The sequence below is a fragment of the Triturus cristatus genome, chromosome 5_2, assembly GCF_964204655.1.
Source record: "Triturus cristatus chromosome 5_2, aTriCri1.1, whole genome shotgun sequence".
Taxonomy (NCBI): Eukaryota; Metazoa; Chordata; class Amphibia; order Caudata; family Salamandridae; genus Triturus; species Triturus cristatus.
Window position 1 is genome coordinate 698091460 of NC_140588.1, and position 16485 is coordinate 698107944.

General features: G+C 45.1%; 1 protein-coding gene across 1 annotated transcript in view; it reads left to right on the forward strand.

The window, feature by feature from the left end:
* SASH3 (SAM and SH3 domain containing 3) overlaps positions 1-16485 on the forward strand; it is a 285239-nt gene that overhangs the window by 87385 nt on the left and 181369 nt on the right. The gene's annotated exons all lie outside the window — the stretch shown is intronic.

The window sequence follows — 16485 nt, forward strand, 5'->3', positions numbered from 1 at the left end:
CACATTGCTCAAGTTAATGGAGTTAAAGAACTTAGAAAAAACACAAAGACTTGGATGGTAATCCTTGAATGGGAAAGAATGCATTGGCTACATATAGTACTCGGAATTGCATCATAAAAGGATACCTTATCAAAAAATTATATACATGCATATACACATTATTTATCATCAAATGCATCCGATGAACAACATAACAAATGCTCGTGAGATGACAATTATCATCAAGTTAGTCAGGGACAGATAAAGACCAACAGTCACCAAAAATGCCTAGTTGCTGAGAATGGCCAATTGTGCATTACTGGGATCTTGTTCATTCAAACCCATATTAATGGTATCAAAGCGGATCATCCATTTACATTCCCTAATCGTAAGGATAGAGGATATGTCACCTCCCCTGGGCCCCAAATTGGTTTTTTCTATCACAATCCACTGCATTTGGTCAGGGCTGTGTCCCAACTGGCTATAATGCTCAACTAGTGGTGCTCCAGTGACATGGCATCTTATTCTACTTTGGTGTTGCAATATTCTCACTTTGATCTTCTGCTGTGTTTGGCCAATATATAATTGGCCACATGGACATACGATCCCATAAATAACGTTGGTAGAATTACAGTTAGTATGGGAATGAAGCGTAACATTGTGATGTTTGTAAACAAAGTTTTTGGATTGGATTGTTGTTGGGCATGCTTTGCACGACCCACATTTGAAATGTCCTATCACAGGTGGTAGATTCCAAAGTGACTGGATGGTTGGTTCCACTGGATCCTCAAGGAAAGAATGGACGACATGGTCCTTAATACTCATCGCTTTTCTGAAGGAATGCATTGGTAGATTTGGTTGATTAATCTCAGTTGATACAAGGCTCCAGTGCTTGTTGATAATATTTTTAACTGCATTGCTTCTGGTAGAAAATGTTGTGACACAAATCATTTTATTCTTGGCTGATGCTGCAGGTTCCTTGGCCGTGAGTAAGGTTTCCCGAGGATTGTACCAGGCTCTCTTCTGGGCCCTTTTGACCAAACGTTTGGGGTACCCCCTTGAAATTAGTCTGGCACTTAGGTCTTCGGACTCAATTAAGTAATCAGTTCTCTTAGTGCTTAGCTTGCTGCCCCTATTCTCCTTCCCCCTGCCCTCCGATGTCTTTGTGCATGCTCCTGCTCCATCCTTTTTGCCCACCATGTTCCATGGACCTGCCACTCCTATCTACTCTGAGTGTTCTGTTGAGCTGCCACTCCCCTCCCAACTTCCTAGCATTGTCAGATGACTGTAACCTGTCCCTGCCACCTCCACCCTGCCTGTCCACATGCCATGCCCCTATCCCCTTCCTCCTGTCCTCCATGGTCCATTTTACTGCCACACCCTTCTGCCCTCCCTGGTCTGTTGTGCTGCAACTGCTCCTCCTGCCTGCCCCGCGCGGCCTGTTCTGAGGCCCCTTCCCCTGAACTCTCTTGTCTGTGCCCAGGTCCTGACCCTCCCTTCTATCCTCCATGGTCCTTTGTGCATGCCCCTGCACCTTCCTTCTTGCCCATCATAGCCATTGTGCTGCCACTAACCCTACCGCTTGCCATGCATGGTCTTCTGTGCTGCCATGGGCCCTCCCACCTTCCCTTTGTGGTCAGCTAGCTGCCCCTGACCCCCTCCCACCTTCCCTCCATGGTCTGTGTGTCTGCCATCATAGTCTCACTGTTGCTCTCCATGGTGTGTCTTTTTTCTAGTGCCCATCCTGCCTGACCTCCATGGTCATCTTGCTGCTCCAGCCCTGCCCCCTTGCCCCCAGCCCTCCGTTTCCATGTGCAGACCCCTATTCCCCCCCTCCTGGCTTGTCTGTTCCATTGTAATGCCCCTCATGCCCTTTATTGTCTGTTATGCTGCAGCTTTCTCTCCTGTCTGTCCATTATGGTCAGCTAGCTACCATTGCCTCTTTCCCCTCTGTTCTCTGTTGTCCCTGTGCATGCTCCTGTCCCCTCCCTATTGCTTTCTATGGATTGTTGTGCTGCACTCCCGACCCGCATGCCCTGTGTGGTGTATTGTGCTGCTGGAAACCCTGATGCCTGCCCTGTAGGGTCAGTTTGGTGCACCTCTCCATGTCCCTCCTGTCCTCTGTTATCCGAGTCCATGTCCCTACCCCAATTCCTCCTGCCTACCATGATCCAATGTACCATACTTGCGAACATTTTGAACTTGGTAAGAGGGAGATTTTGAAAAAACACTGGAGTATTGATTTACCCTTTGAGTTACATTGAAAAAGAGGAGATTGTAGACAGGAGACAGATCAAATTAAGCCCATTTGAGCTTAAAAACATTGGACATTTCCTGGCTGAAACGGGTCTGTTGGCATGTATGGTTGTACTACCACTGACTCTTCCTTCTGCCCACAATGGTCTATTATATTGCCACAGCCTATCTTGCCAGTCCTGTATTGTTGGTTTGTTGCCCCTGCCCCCCTTTCCACTGCCCTCTATAGTCTGTTGTGCTGCCACTGCCCTTTCTGCCTGCCCAGTGTGGTCAAATTGTTGCCTCTGCACTCTCCTACCTGCCTTCAATTTTCAGAGTCCGTGCCCCTGGCCTCTGCCTCTCAACAGTATCCCAATGAACAACTAGATTGCTAACATTCTATATGTATTACAAAAGTGTGGAACACCTGACGTCATCTTGATGCAATCAAAACTGTAATACCTAGAGCATTTCCTTTAGAAATTACATATATGAGAGGGTCTTATTTGCATCAAAATTATGGTTAGTGCTCTAAAAAACTAAAATGAGGACATATTTTCTGAGTTTTCAAATAGCGACAAAGAACTTTTAAATTGTTTGTAATCTTTATGTTTTTTTATCCAGTTGACCACTTGATTAAATGTTGCACCTAGGGGAGAGGATGTGGTGTTACTTCCAGAGCTGCAGACTTTGCAACTGGGGAACCAGGTTGGAGTTTCTGCTTCAGCTCAACATTCTGTGATTCTGGTCAAATCACTTAATCTCCCCATGTCTACAACAAAAATGAATTTGATCTGGTGTGATGTAACCAATGCTCATGTAAAGCACTCCAATACCTGACAAGTCTGCACTATATAAAACTGCAAATACACAAAAAATAAGTGTTTTGCACACTTCTGTCATTGGGCTACATGTGGGCTACATCTGGGTGATATTTGTGCTGCATTTGGGCTCTTTTGTCTCTGGTGGCCATCGTGGGAGATTTATTTGTTATGAAGTTTCCTAATTTCCTCATTTACTGCAGTCTCCTCAGTAGGAAATGCTTTCAGTTTTTTACTTTGATTTCATCAAGAAGGTATTCAGATATGTCACACATTTGCCATAAGTTCTGAATGTTAGCACTCTAGTTGCTCATTAGATCACTGTAGTAAAGCTACTGCTCACCACGGAAGTCTGCTGCTGGTATTAAAAGTGCATGTTTCAGTCTGCATATCAGAATTTTTTAATGAAATAGAAGAGGATTTGAGAAGTCACTCAAAATGTGCCCTAACTTTTCTTTCTTCAGCACTAATCATAATTTCTATGGCAAAATGAACCCCCTCATTGTGTTCCTTTTTAAATTAAATGTTTTAAGTGTTACCAGTTTATTCCAATCAAGATGGCTTCAGGTGTGCCATACTTTTGTCATAAGTAAGACAGTAAGCGCTCTAGTTGTTCTTAAGAACACTCTGGGACATTCTGTCATTGGGCTATACTTGGACTACATCTGGGTGATATTTGGGCTACATTTGGGCTCTTTTGTCTCTGGTGGCCATCTTGGGAGATTTATTTGTTATGAAGTTTCCTAATTTCCTCATTTACTGCAGTCTCCTCAGTAGGAAATACTTTCAGTTTTTAGGTCTCGCGAGCCAAAGGCTCGAAGAGACATTTTATATGTGGGATTTTCAAAGTGCTACCCACAGTTTTGGCTGGCCTAAACCTTGAGTGCACGTTGGTGTGCACGTGCACAGCTGCTGCTCACACTCCCTCCTCCCTTCTCCCCTTCCCTTTTCGTCAGCTTTGATCAGGCTCCTCTGTTGCTGGCATTCCCCCCTCCCTTATCGCCCAGCCCTTCTTGTCACCTCGGCTTGTTTAACACAGCTGCTGCTCGCACTCCCTCCTCCCTTCTCCCCCTCCCTTTTCTTCAGCTTTGATCAGGCTCTTTCTTTCCGTTTGTTTTCTTTCCTTTACCTTCTTGTTTGTTTTACTATTGCATGCATCCTTCTATTCATGTTAACTCTTTACTATTGCATGCGTTTTAACTTTTGTTTACATTTTTGTTCGCATTTTGAGGCACGTAGGTTTTGTGGTGAATTTTTTTTACAAGGTTGCATGTGTAGGCTTGCGTTTTTGTATCGTGTACGTTAAGGCGCATCGGTCGTGTGGCGTTTTTTTTTTGTTTGCTTGTTTTTTTTGCATCACACTTTCACTTTAAAGCACGATGCAAAAATAAACACGCTGCTGTTTTCGTAATGGTAAAACTGTATTGCGCATAATACCCTGGTGCTTTGTTTTCTTGGTAGCAGTGATGGGACCGTCTCGGTCAGGGGGCGCGTGGACGTCCCTGAGGTAGCAGTGATGGTACAGTCTCGGGCCGTCCCTCTACTGAGGTAGCAGTGAACATAGAATTGGTGGCCAGGGCCCTGCGTGCTAACACCGGGGCACACAGGGTTAGGAGACGAGAGAGAAACTCTCGCTTGTTAACTCTCGGGCATGTCCCGGCTGCTAGTGGGAGCTGCGGTTGTAGTTGGGCGTGGTGGACACTTCCAGTGACCTGGGAGCCCCTCCAACCACGGCTGTTTATTACAGTGCTAGTTCGATGGCGTCCACGAGGTACTGGACTGGAGAATGTGCCTCTAACTGGCCCGGGGCATGACAGGCCACAGTAAACATTTCAGATTGCGCTGTTGCCTGGCTCGAGCGTTCAGTGCGGGTTATTCGATGCACTTGATGATCCTATACAAACGATCCGCACGTTCACATTAAACTACGCACCCTTAGCACCAGTTACATGTAAAGTAAATACAGGGGGGGTTCGTAAGTGTGTAAATGGGCTGGTACGAACAAAAAGGCACACTATTTCATTTGCATGGAAGTGTATACATAACGCAACCCTTCAGCTAGAGAAGCCCTCGCCTCGGACTGGTGCGTAGAGAAATAAACCTCTTTTCTGACTCGGGCGCGTCCAATAAAGTTATGTTTTGATGCTATAGACTTGACCCACTGAGCTTTGTGTTTCCTAGGTGAATGTAGTCAAAGGAAAATGCCTTCAAAAATAGGGCCCTGCCTTTCTGGCCAGCGTCACAGTGCAACACCTCAAACTGTCGGACTTAATACAGCACGTCCACCGTTTCTAAGCGCTGAAAATACGGGATGCCATATTACACAGTTTAACAATACCCATTTTATTTGGTGGGAAGCTGTGTAGGCCTTGTCTGAATTGAAGTAAGGGAGCTCATTGCAGGCTCTGCCCACCTTGCAAGGCTCGCAGCAGCTGCACCCCGCGGGCCCCTCACTGGATACACCTCGGACCAGGCGCGCAACACCCATTGGACTCACAGGGCTTCAGCCCCCCCCCCGCCCCCCGTCGTGTGTGGCAGCCCGGGATGAGACCGCTTCCCGGGCAGACAGCCGCGCCCGAGCACTTCACAGGTCTTTAAAAAGACCATTTGCATGTTAATGAGTCTTCGCTGTTGTTTCACCCCTTCTACGAGCCCCTGCAGCTCCACTCTGCCTAGATTCAGCCCCCCCACCCCCGAAATCAGCGCCACTCTGACTACTGTTTAAAGATTCAGCCCCCCCTCGAAATTTTTGCTTTAGCCCCCCCCCGAAATTTGGCTCTAATTGCGCCTCTGCCTCGGACCTCATCACACTAGCAGCTACTGCGCTCCATTCAACAGCTTCCTACACGTTTTACACAGTTCGGTTTTATTTAAACAGATTCAAGTTGCTTGCGCGGTTAAAAGCTGCCCTTTATTTGGTCTATTGTCACTTTCGTTCAACAGAAGAGTGAAACACGTAAATAACCCCCTCTCCCCCCAAAAAAACTTACTGTTGGGATTGTTGTACTTGAGCCGCTTTTCGTTCTAGGAGGGGCTGGGTCCTTACATCTTCACCACGTACTTTTCAAGCGCAGTTTGTGTAGTCTTCCATAATTCCCGAGTTTCCATTTCTGAGCGTTCGATTCATTCTCGAACATTGCTGTTTGAAGAATAGTGCACTGTGGTGTAAATGGAGTAAAGGTATCCTTAAAACGTCCGGGACTGCCCAACATTATTATAGGTACGACACTGTTTAAAATATTTTTTCTGTTAAGATTTCGTGTGGCAAGACGAAGAATCTCATAAAAACGAATATTTTTCTAAGTGTAGAATTAATCAGAGCTGAGCCTCACCGCTGGCGTCGGCTATAAGAGTTCGGATCCCCCAAGTTAAACTCAGCGTTCCATGCTTAGGAGGTTGTTAAATCCAGTACCTTTAAATTGGAGCTAATAGTAACAAATGCTCTTTAGCGCTTAGAAAAGGCAAAATCGGTGTTAAGCGCTATGTAAATATCACACCATTGTTCTGTGAAGGTTATTTGTCTGCAAATATTAACATATCGCGGATTCCTTGTGCTCTTTAAGATGCCAGGGCTAACAAGCATTTGCAATGCAATAGGTCTCGCATTTTCGCGAATTTAAGCTATTGCCATTGTAATTGACAAAGCCTTCTATTTATATTTTAAAAACTAAAACAAAAATAAAAGGCAGTTATTTGCAATGTCAATAGCACAAAGTAGCGTACATTTTCAAAACCAACACATAGATAAAAGGTTTGTCATTTACAATGCCGATAGCTCAAACTTTTGCGAATGCGAGACCTATTGCATTGCAAATGCTTGTTTACTTTGGTTCCATCAAGAAGGCATTCAGATGTGTCACACATTTGCCATAAATTCTGAATATTAGCACTCTAGTTGCTCATTAGATCACTGTAGTAAAGCTACTGCTCATCAGGGAAGTCTGCTGCTGGTATTCAAAGTGCATGTTTCAGTCTGCATGTCAGAATTTTTTTATGAAATAGAAGAGGATTTGAGAAGTCAAAACGTGCCCTAATTTTTCATTCTGCAGCACTAATCATAATTTCTATGGCAAAATGAACCCCCTGATTTTGTTCCTTTGTAAATTAAATGTTTTAAGTGTTACCACTTTATTCCAATCAAGATGGCTTCAGGGGTGCCATACTTTTGTCATAAGTAAGACTGTTAGCGCTCTAGTTGTTCGTTAGAACAGTCTGGGACATTCTGTCATTGGGCTATACTTGGGCTACGTCTGGGTGATATTTGTGCTACATTTGGCTCTTTTGTCTCTGGTGGCCATTTTGGGAGACTTATTTGTTATGAAGTTTCCTAATTTCCTCATTTACTACAGTCTCCTCAGTAGGAAATACTTTCAGTTTTTTACTTTGATTCCATCAAGAAGGCATTCAGACGTGTCACACATTTGCCATAAATTCTGAATGTTAGCACTCTAGTTGCTCATTAGATCACTGTAGTAAAGCTACTGCTCACCAGGGAAGTCTGCTGCTGGTGTTGAAAGTGCATGTTTCAGTCTGCATGTCAGACTTTTTTATGAAATGGAAGAGGATTTGAGAAGTCACTCAAAATGTGCCCTAATTTTTCTTTCTGCAGCACTAATCATACTTTCTATGGCAAAATGAACCCCCTCATTTTGTTCCTTTTTAAATTAAATGTTTTAAGAGTTACCACTTTATTCCAATCAAGATGGCTTCAGCTGTGCCATATGTGTGTCATAAGTAGGACTGTTAGCGCTCTAGTTGTTCTTTAGAACACTCTAGGAAGTTGCAGTAGAACACAAAGGAATCAACTGACAGTCTCTGCCCTTGTTGGATGTACATGTTTTACTGAGAATGTCAGTCTTCATTCTCACATGACTGAGAAAGATAATGTGAATTTACAAAAAATATGCTCTCAGTTTAGCTTATAGATCACCTTCCTAACCTCTGTGGGAAAAGCATGAGAAAATAGTTTTCTCTCAAACATGATTCATGATATCACAGCAGAAGGCTTTTTCACATGGTAAAATCACCTTAGAATACACCACAATTCCTAAAATGAGTATGGTACCATCAACAAATGATTTATAATGTAACTAAAGTCTTAAAACCTTCTATTAACTGAAATGCTTTTTAATGAAGTGCTATCATGTATATTGGTCCCAAGATGGCTGCCAACACTTCTTGGAGGAAGTACTGGAAGCCAATCAGATCTCACGATGAGATGTGTGGTTAGGCTCCGCCCAGATATATCTATCTTTTTAACTCTAATTTTCTCAGGAACTACAGAACGGATTTACATCATTTAAGCAAAAGGCACGAGTCTGAACTGAGGACTACCTCTTTGCCAAATTTGGTGTAATTCCGTTCAGCAGTTCGGGCTGTAGCTGCGTCAACAGGTCCTATGGGAAAATGCATGGGGAAAATTTTTTGAAAATTTTGCGAAGATTCGTCAATCGGCGCCAACGTTATTCCAAATAGAATGTTGCGGATTTCCTATGGAAAATAGGTCCTAACTATAACTACCTACTGGCGACTGCCAGTAGGTAAAAAAAAAAAAAATATATATATATATATATATATATATATATATATATATATATATATATATATATATATATATATATATATATATATACATGTGTGTGTGTGTGTGTTTAAATACTAACTGTGCACAGTCATAGGTTCTATATTCAATCTAGCCTAACGCCATTAATCTATTTGGCCCAAGGTATTGCTATTGACTCATAATTTGAATTAAATAAACCCTGATGCTTGGACTTTCACCTGTCTAGGCTGTTTCGCACACCCCTCTCCGTTCCTTGAGTGCCCAGTGGCTTTGTAAACCTACAAGGCCAATCTCCCCACTTCCATAGTGAATGGAGCAGTGGGGTTCTGATTCAGATGCTGGCAGCACAGGTCTACCTCTGCAGTGCCATGCATCGATTCTAGGAATTCGTTCTCTCTTTGACCTTCACATGGGAAGCTATTAATAGGCTCAGAATCCAGCTGCTGCACGGAGAATATGACAAAAAAGGCACTGACAGTGTTACCTGAGCCCCTGAAAAAAAACAGCAAAATCAAGAGTAGATGTCAAGGCAGAAAGCCATGTGAGGAGAGAATGTTCCAATTACAGCCGATGTGTGCGTTGTGACTGACTCCATCCATGGGGGAAAAGAACAGGGATAAAAATACAAAAAAGATGTAGGAACGCTTGGCGTTTGATGTTCGTGTTGTGCTCTCTCGCTGGCTCTGACGGCGGTACTTCACGACCGCCGAGGCAATGGTTTTATTAGGCACAAAATTGATGTTCTGGCGTCCCGCTCCCTGCCTGCCGCGCCGATAAAGCGTTTCACGAGCGCTGCCGTAACTGCGCAGGGCCAGCCTCGTGCAGCTGTCACCCGCGTAATTAAACACATCCACACGCGAGCGTGATATCCGAACTAATGGAGATATAACTGTGTTCTCGATGCATGACTCAGTCTCTAGGCAATAAATGGAACAAAAATAGAAGGCATCTAAAACAAACGAATGAAGGTAATAAAAGCCCACATGGCTATTAAACCGTCAGCTGGTAGCCACGCGACGCTCTTCCTGCTTAACATCTCCATGCAGTGAGTGGGTTCAGTGCTGCATGTTGGGAAGATGGTGGTGTGGGGTGTGGTGATGCTTCCGGTAAATTAGATTAGCGGCAGCAGGTGTTTGGACTGAAGCTCTCTGATGCTTGTTTCCCCATACTTTAAGATCATTTTGGGAAAATTTCGACTATTTCACCTAAACAAGTGAATGGTCTGTAGAATATTGGATTATTGTCATCATTGAGGGTTGGCCTAATACAGGTCACAGCAGGGGCGTAGCTGCCATTGGTGCAGCAGATGCAGACGCAGAGGCAGGGGCAGGGTTGGTTTGAAACCAAATATTGGCCCGGGCACTCTAAAAAAAAGTGGCCCACATTTGTGGATTGCGTTTTTTCGCAAAACACTGCTTCAGTGTTTTAAGTATTTTCAAAGGGGGGGTGGAGGGTGTCTTTAAAAGAGGCATGTTTTCTTAACTTCGCTGAGATGCATTAAAAAAATGCAAATGTTGGCAGGACTGTTTTTTTGTACGGATCAGTTCACAGTTGTGAACCACACCTGAATATAAGTGAGACCCCTTCTAGCCAGGCCCCTTGCTCAATCTGCATACATTTATGGGCCGGCCCAGCAGGACACTGGGAATGACACCTCCCCCTTGTTGTTAAAAGAGAGGTAATAGAGGCCGATCTGCCTCAGGAAAGGCCACTCAGGCCCCCACTGGGCCTCTGACGATGTCTGAACAGTAGACACACAGCCCAAATCGGCCATCACACCGGCCAAAAAAGCGACCCACAGCTGCAACTTGGATACCAGCCCATTGCCCGAGTCCCCACCTTACCAATCCGTCCCTGGGCAGGGCCAAGAGCCACAAGGGGCCAATTGAACCCTGGCAATGCCGTATTTCGCTACCCGAACAGCAGTCAAAGGAGGCATTTTTTAGACCGAGCCTGGGCGGCTCATGCGCTACGAGCCATGCTGTATTGGAATTTGGAATCGAAGCCCCACCCATATTTATCATTCGTATGTGTCACTGTCCTTCGTAAAGGCTGGCTTCTGATTCGTTATTAGGCTTGTTAGTCCCTCCTTAGTACCACCTTGTCTTCATTTGTACCCTCCCACGAGGACCGGCCCTTTTACTTCGGTTCTTACATGGTGAGACTTTTTTAGTCTGTAAGCACTATTTTCTTTGATTAGTTTCTCCTGCTGCATGCACGACATGCTTTCCTGCAACATTCAGCGCACCATGCACACTTTCACTTTCTAAGAAGCCCTGGACAATGGTGGCCTCTCCTTTGCATAGGTCTCGTATTTACAAGAGTTTGAGCTATTGCCATTGTACATGACAATGCCTTTAATTTATGTGTTAATTATCAAAACATATAAATAAAAGGCATTGTCATTTACAATGCCAATAGTTTAAACTCTTATAAAGGCAAGACATATTGCATTGCAAATGCTTGTTCTCTCTTGCATCGTGGTCCATGGCTACTGGGCCACAGGTGTGCCCGGGTTTGACCTTAGTGGCCGCACAGCAGTCTATGTGGGGAAGTGAGCTGAGCTCTCACTGTGTGATTGAGCAGTCGGCATTCAAAGTAGCGGTGCCATGATGGTGCAAGAACCGGCGTATCTTCTAGTTGAACATCACACAACCCTTGCTCCCCGCCATTAAAAGAGGGATGCACCAGGGTTAATAAACCTGACATGACACCAGAGGAGGAGAAGATTAATGGCGCCCAATAAAAAGAAGATAGCACCACCTGGCCATCACCTTCTGTTTTCAGCCTCAGGGCGATTGCTGCTTTGCTGGAGACAGACAGGTCAATTCCATCTTTTTGTGGGGAGGGGGTAGCTGTGTATAATGCCCTCACAAGGATTTGCCCACTTGTCATGTGATTTACTCCTTAGCGTGTCCTCCATTTCCCACGCGTTGACACAACAATTTGCTGTGGCTTTTGACTTGTGGTAATAGAGATTTCGCTGGTCAGAGACACATAGGCTGTGGAGAGGAGGGCGGGTTAAGAAAAGGGCAGCCAAAGACGGGGAGAGGGTCAGTGTCACGGCAGCACAGTGTGCTTCTTTTATTTGTAATGCACAAAGCCTTGCTGTTGAGCAGCTTTTCTTCATGCAAGCTTCAGATTCATCCCCAAGTGCTGCATTATTTGGTTATTAACTGGTGTGGTAGCTTACCGGGAGAATGTACCTGCTGGAAATATCTGTGTTCAATCCGCAAGTCATAGATGAGAATCCTGTCAAACGCAGACAGCTTTCTGTGCATCAAAGTTTGCTGTAATGAGAGCCATTGAGTTAGGATTAACGTAACAGTTTCTATTTATACTCCATCGGAGCTGCATTCCTGTGACACTAAGAACAGCAAGCTATACAGATACAGGGGTCTTGCTATATTGCTCAAATGCTGTACTAACACTGTAGTTGCCTCCAAATGTCTTCCTGTTTCTATATGTGTTGCATTCTGCACGAAAGAGGAATATGCCTCCCAGGATGGGTTTTGTGCAGGAAGGTGGCACCTGGAAGAAAGACCAGCAGTGGGTGCCACTGAGGAGTTGAGGCAGGGCGTAGAGGACCGAGCACCAAAGCGCGGGAGGGATAGCGCTATCCTTGTGTAGGGGCGGGACCAAATATTTTCCTCAGACCCTACCAAACTCAGTGGCAGCATTGACTTTGATCGTGATTGGCAGTTATATGGGTGTTCTTACTGAAAACTCAAGATGGCAGCATGTTAAGAAGCAGTGATACCAACAGACACAACCTAACAGATACTGAAACTATCAAACACTAAACACCTACTTACTTTCAAATGTCCAGGAAACCACATGGGGTGGAATGCATTCCGGAGACACGGAACATCCGTAAATGACCACCTTGTGTACTGTGTGAGTACTTACACCATGTACACATTGTGAGTACTCAGAGCAGTTATTTCCTCACATCAAAGTAGAAATGAGAATACAATATAATATTGCATTTGCACTGTACGCCTCAAGTAGCTGGCTTTAGTATGAGATGAAGCCATTGAAAAGGAGCAAGCTAACAAAACGTATATAACTTGTTAGAATAGATTAAGGTGTTTTATGTTGTGCATTGTCCGCCAGTCCTTTGGCGTTTTTACATTAAGTAAAGGGTTGTGCAGACTGGAGCGGGCTCCTGTGGAAAATTTGAACCTGTGTTTGCATGTTCATACACCAAGTTTAATGGCTCTGTCTGATCCTGAAAATATTTGTTCGTCAATTGCGTATTTCTTTCCTTCCACATTTGTTCTTGGTGTTCAATTTCATGCTTGTTGTTCAAGTGTTTCCACTGCTTGCCATCTTCTGGGTTACATTGACTTGATCTGGTCTTCTGACATGACTCCAGGCCATGTGAGTATCTAGAGTTAAGGGACACATGTTTTTGCATCTGCATATTCAGTGCACAAGCTGCTTTCTATCTCAGCATTTATAGCGAGAACCTCAGCTGTACATGCTAGCATCGTGGTCATTGTCTATCACACACACAGTCTTGTTGGACAGCAAACTCATTTTTGAAGGCTCTCATATTCTAGTACAAAAGATAATGTCACAGTGGAGAATAGTCACAATACATAAAGAAAGCAGGAAATTGTTTATGTTATCTAATCAAAGTCGGACACCACCATTAACTAATTCCACCAATGGTTGTGATTTTATTTCATCACAAAATTGAGGTGAATCGAATTATAAGGTACAATGTATTTCACATTTAAATATTTTTTGAAAGGCAGGTGCACACAAGGTGAAGTGACAGGTTCATGGGAGGGATTTGTGAAAACTGATGGGAAGAGGGACGGTAGTACGCATATATACATCAGAAATCAATAATAACAACCTATCCAGCCAGATGCCTGGCATACACATAAATGACAAATCATAACATAATTGAGTAGCTGCAGATATACACTCTCTGTCATCTATGTTTGACAATAAAACAAAACACTGTCGACGGTTCAACCCCTATATAAAACAGCAAACTTTACGCCTTGGTGGTGGGGTCTTCATCAGGACCGAGGTGAGGGAAGGTAGTGGGCACCAAAAGAAAACAGCAAGAGAACTTCAGGCTGGAGATTTGAAAGCTGGGCCTTGTGGGCTCTCAAAATGTTCGCAGATGATCGTAGTAAGTGATATGCAGGCCAAGGTTGATAAGTAACCTATGGCTGTGGGCTGCTGGGGAAACTGGAAAATCAGCTAACATATTCTAGGCAGAGATTGAGGGACAATGGTGCTAATTTGCAGACTGAAAGAAACCAGTGGCACGTCGGTGTGACATGGGTCAGCTGTGTTGGTGAATTGAAGCATCTTCCACCATGTGCCTATCATTGATAAAAACTCAGCTGGTGAATTCTAGCAATTCCAGGAAAACGATGGATGACCAAAATGGCGCTGTATACATTCAAATATTGTTATTACATCACTGAACTCAAATATAGACTCTCCAACAATTACAATCTCAGATCCACCTTCGGCCCTCTTGTGTGTGTTCAATTTTAATCTATCTGTCTGCAATAGAGGTAACTAATATTTAGTTACCACAGACCCTAAAGGGTAGTCGGGGGGCACCTTGACACTGGGCTGTGGGATGGTTGCCTTTCCTACATGTGATGATGCATGTTACTTCATAGATAAACAAAGTAATAAAAACCCATTTCTGAGAAACAAAATCGTGGAGAACCTATTTAGTGGGGGGAAACAAATCAACATACATAAAGTTTGAGAAAAAAAAATAAAAATAGTTTTAAAAATAATACTTTTTTTGAAAAACAATGATGAAACGTTTTTATTTGAAAGGAAAACAAATTGTGGACCCTATGGGATATTCTATACTGATTTTGGAACATAGTATTGAAGTTATGGCTAAAGAAGAAAAGAGAGGCAATGAGGTGGAGGTAGAGAGAAGCAAAGTAGGGAAATATTCACTAGGATGAATGAATGTGTTGATGGTGGGCCCCACAAAAAAGTAGAAAAAAGGAGGAGCATTGAGAAGTGGGTGGTGAATAAAACAATTTGTAAAATCGTTGGAAATAGGAAGGTTTGCAGTGATCGCCCCCCAAAAAAACATGAAGGGAGAGAGGAACAAGGTGGGAAAGGACCATAGGAACACAAAAGAAAACAGAGAAATGAAGGAACATGGGCTCAAAGGTAATCGAACTCGAGCAGAGAACACGGCAGGGTCACTATTTCACCTACTTGTTTTCACAATTTCCTTGGAGCAGAATATCCTTGAGCCGCCCTACAAGCAGTTTTGCTCACTCACTTTAGGCGCTTAATGGAATTTAGTGCCAGAATAACACCCAACCACTTTCTAAGATCACCAGCCACCACCGGTGAGCACAGCAGCAGAGAACGAAGATGGTAATGTGTGAGGGTGCCCTGTGCAGAAGGGGGGCAGGAGCAGAGATTTGTCAATGATTAACAGCACTTTCCATTCTTAATATTGATAACAACAACAAGAAACAAGAAACCTGGTTTGAGGCTGGGAAACTTACTTGAAATTGCCACAGCTCCCTGGTGCTACAAACTCCTGGTGTCTGCAGCGTCTCTCTCCCGCCGTCGCTAGCCTCCGCGACCGCTGTGTGGGGGGAGCGCCGGCTGGAAACTACACCTCCCAGGATTCCCAGGGACAGGAAACACGCTGTAAGCACGCCCGGAGGCGCTACAAAACGGACCCTGCCCCCGGCAGAGCGGGGGACGAACAAGAAACCTGGTTTGAGGCTGGGAAACTTACTTGACATTGCCACAGCTCCCTGGTGCTACAAACTCCTGGTGTCTGCAGCGTCTCTCTCCCGCCGTCGCTAGCCTCCGCGACCGCTGTGTGGGGGGAGCGCCGGCTGGAAACTACACCTCCCAGGATTCCCAGGGACAGGAAACACGCTGTAAGCGCGCCCGGAGGCGCTACAAAACGGACCCTGCCCCCGGCAGAGCGGGGGACGAACAAGAAACCTGGTTTGAGGCTGGGAAACTTACTTGACATTGCCACAGCTCCCTGGTGCTACAAACTCCTGGTGTCTGCAGCGTCTCTCTCCCGCCGTCGCTAGCCTCCGCGACCGCTGTGTGGGGGGAGCGCCGGCTGGAAACTACACCTCCCAGGATTCCCAGGGACAGGAAACACGCTGTAAGCGCGCCCGGAGGCGCTACAAAATGGACCCTGCCCCCGGCAGAGCGGGGGACGAACAAGAAACCTGGTTTGAGGCTGGGAAACTTACTTGACATTGCCACAGCTCCCTGGTGCTACAAACTCCTGGTGTCTGCAGCGTCTCTCTCCCGCCGTCGCTAGCCTCCGCGACCGCTGTGTGGGGGGAGCGCCGGCTGGAAACTACACCTCCCAGGATTCCCAGGGACAGGAAACACGCTGTAAGCGCGCCCGGAGGCGCTACAAAACGGACCCTGCCCCCCGCGTCGCGGGTAGCGCCGGGAGAAGCCCGGGACAAGGGCGGGACCGTCTGTGGCCGTCCAGGGCCTAACGAGGCCGGGCTGGGCCACCTCTCCAATAGCCACTACCATAGAAGGTAATTAGTGTGATTGTGTACATTCGGTAATCAAAATGGTGAAAGGAAAAAGCACCAGATCAAAAACTCCTGTTGGTGCTGGTGCTACACTAGATTCTTTTTTGGTCAGGGCAACGACTCTACTTGCACACGAAATAGAGTTGACTGAAAGGAGATTGTCCTTGGAACCTGGATGTCCTTCACTGAGATGCCAGGGTTCGCCTGCTCATTTAAACTCCCAAATTAGTAATCAAGCCTCCCCAGGTATTCCACGAGATCTAGTTGGCATTGAAGACCCTAATCCACATCTGACCCCAAGCGTTGGAGACTGTAATTCAACAACCGGCATTCATTCAAGTCCACCAAT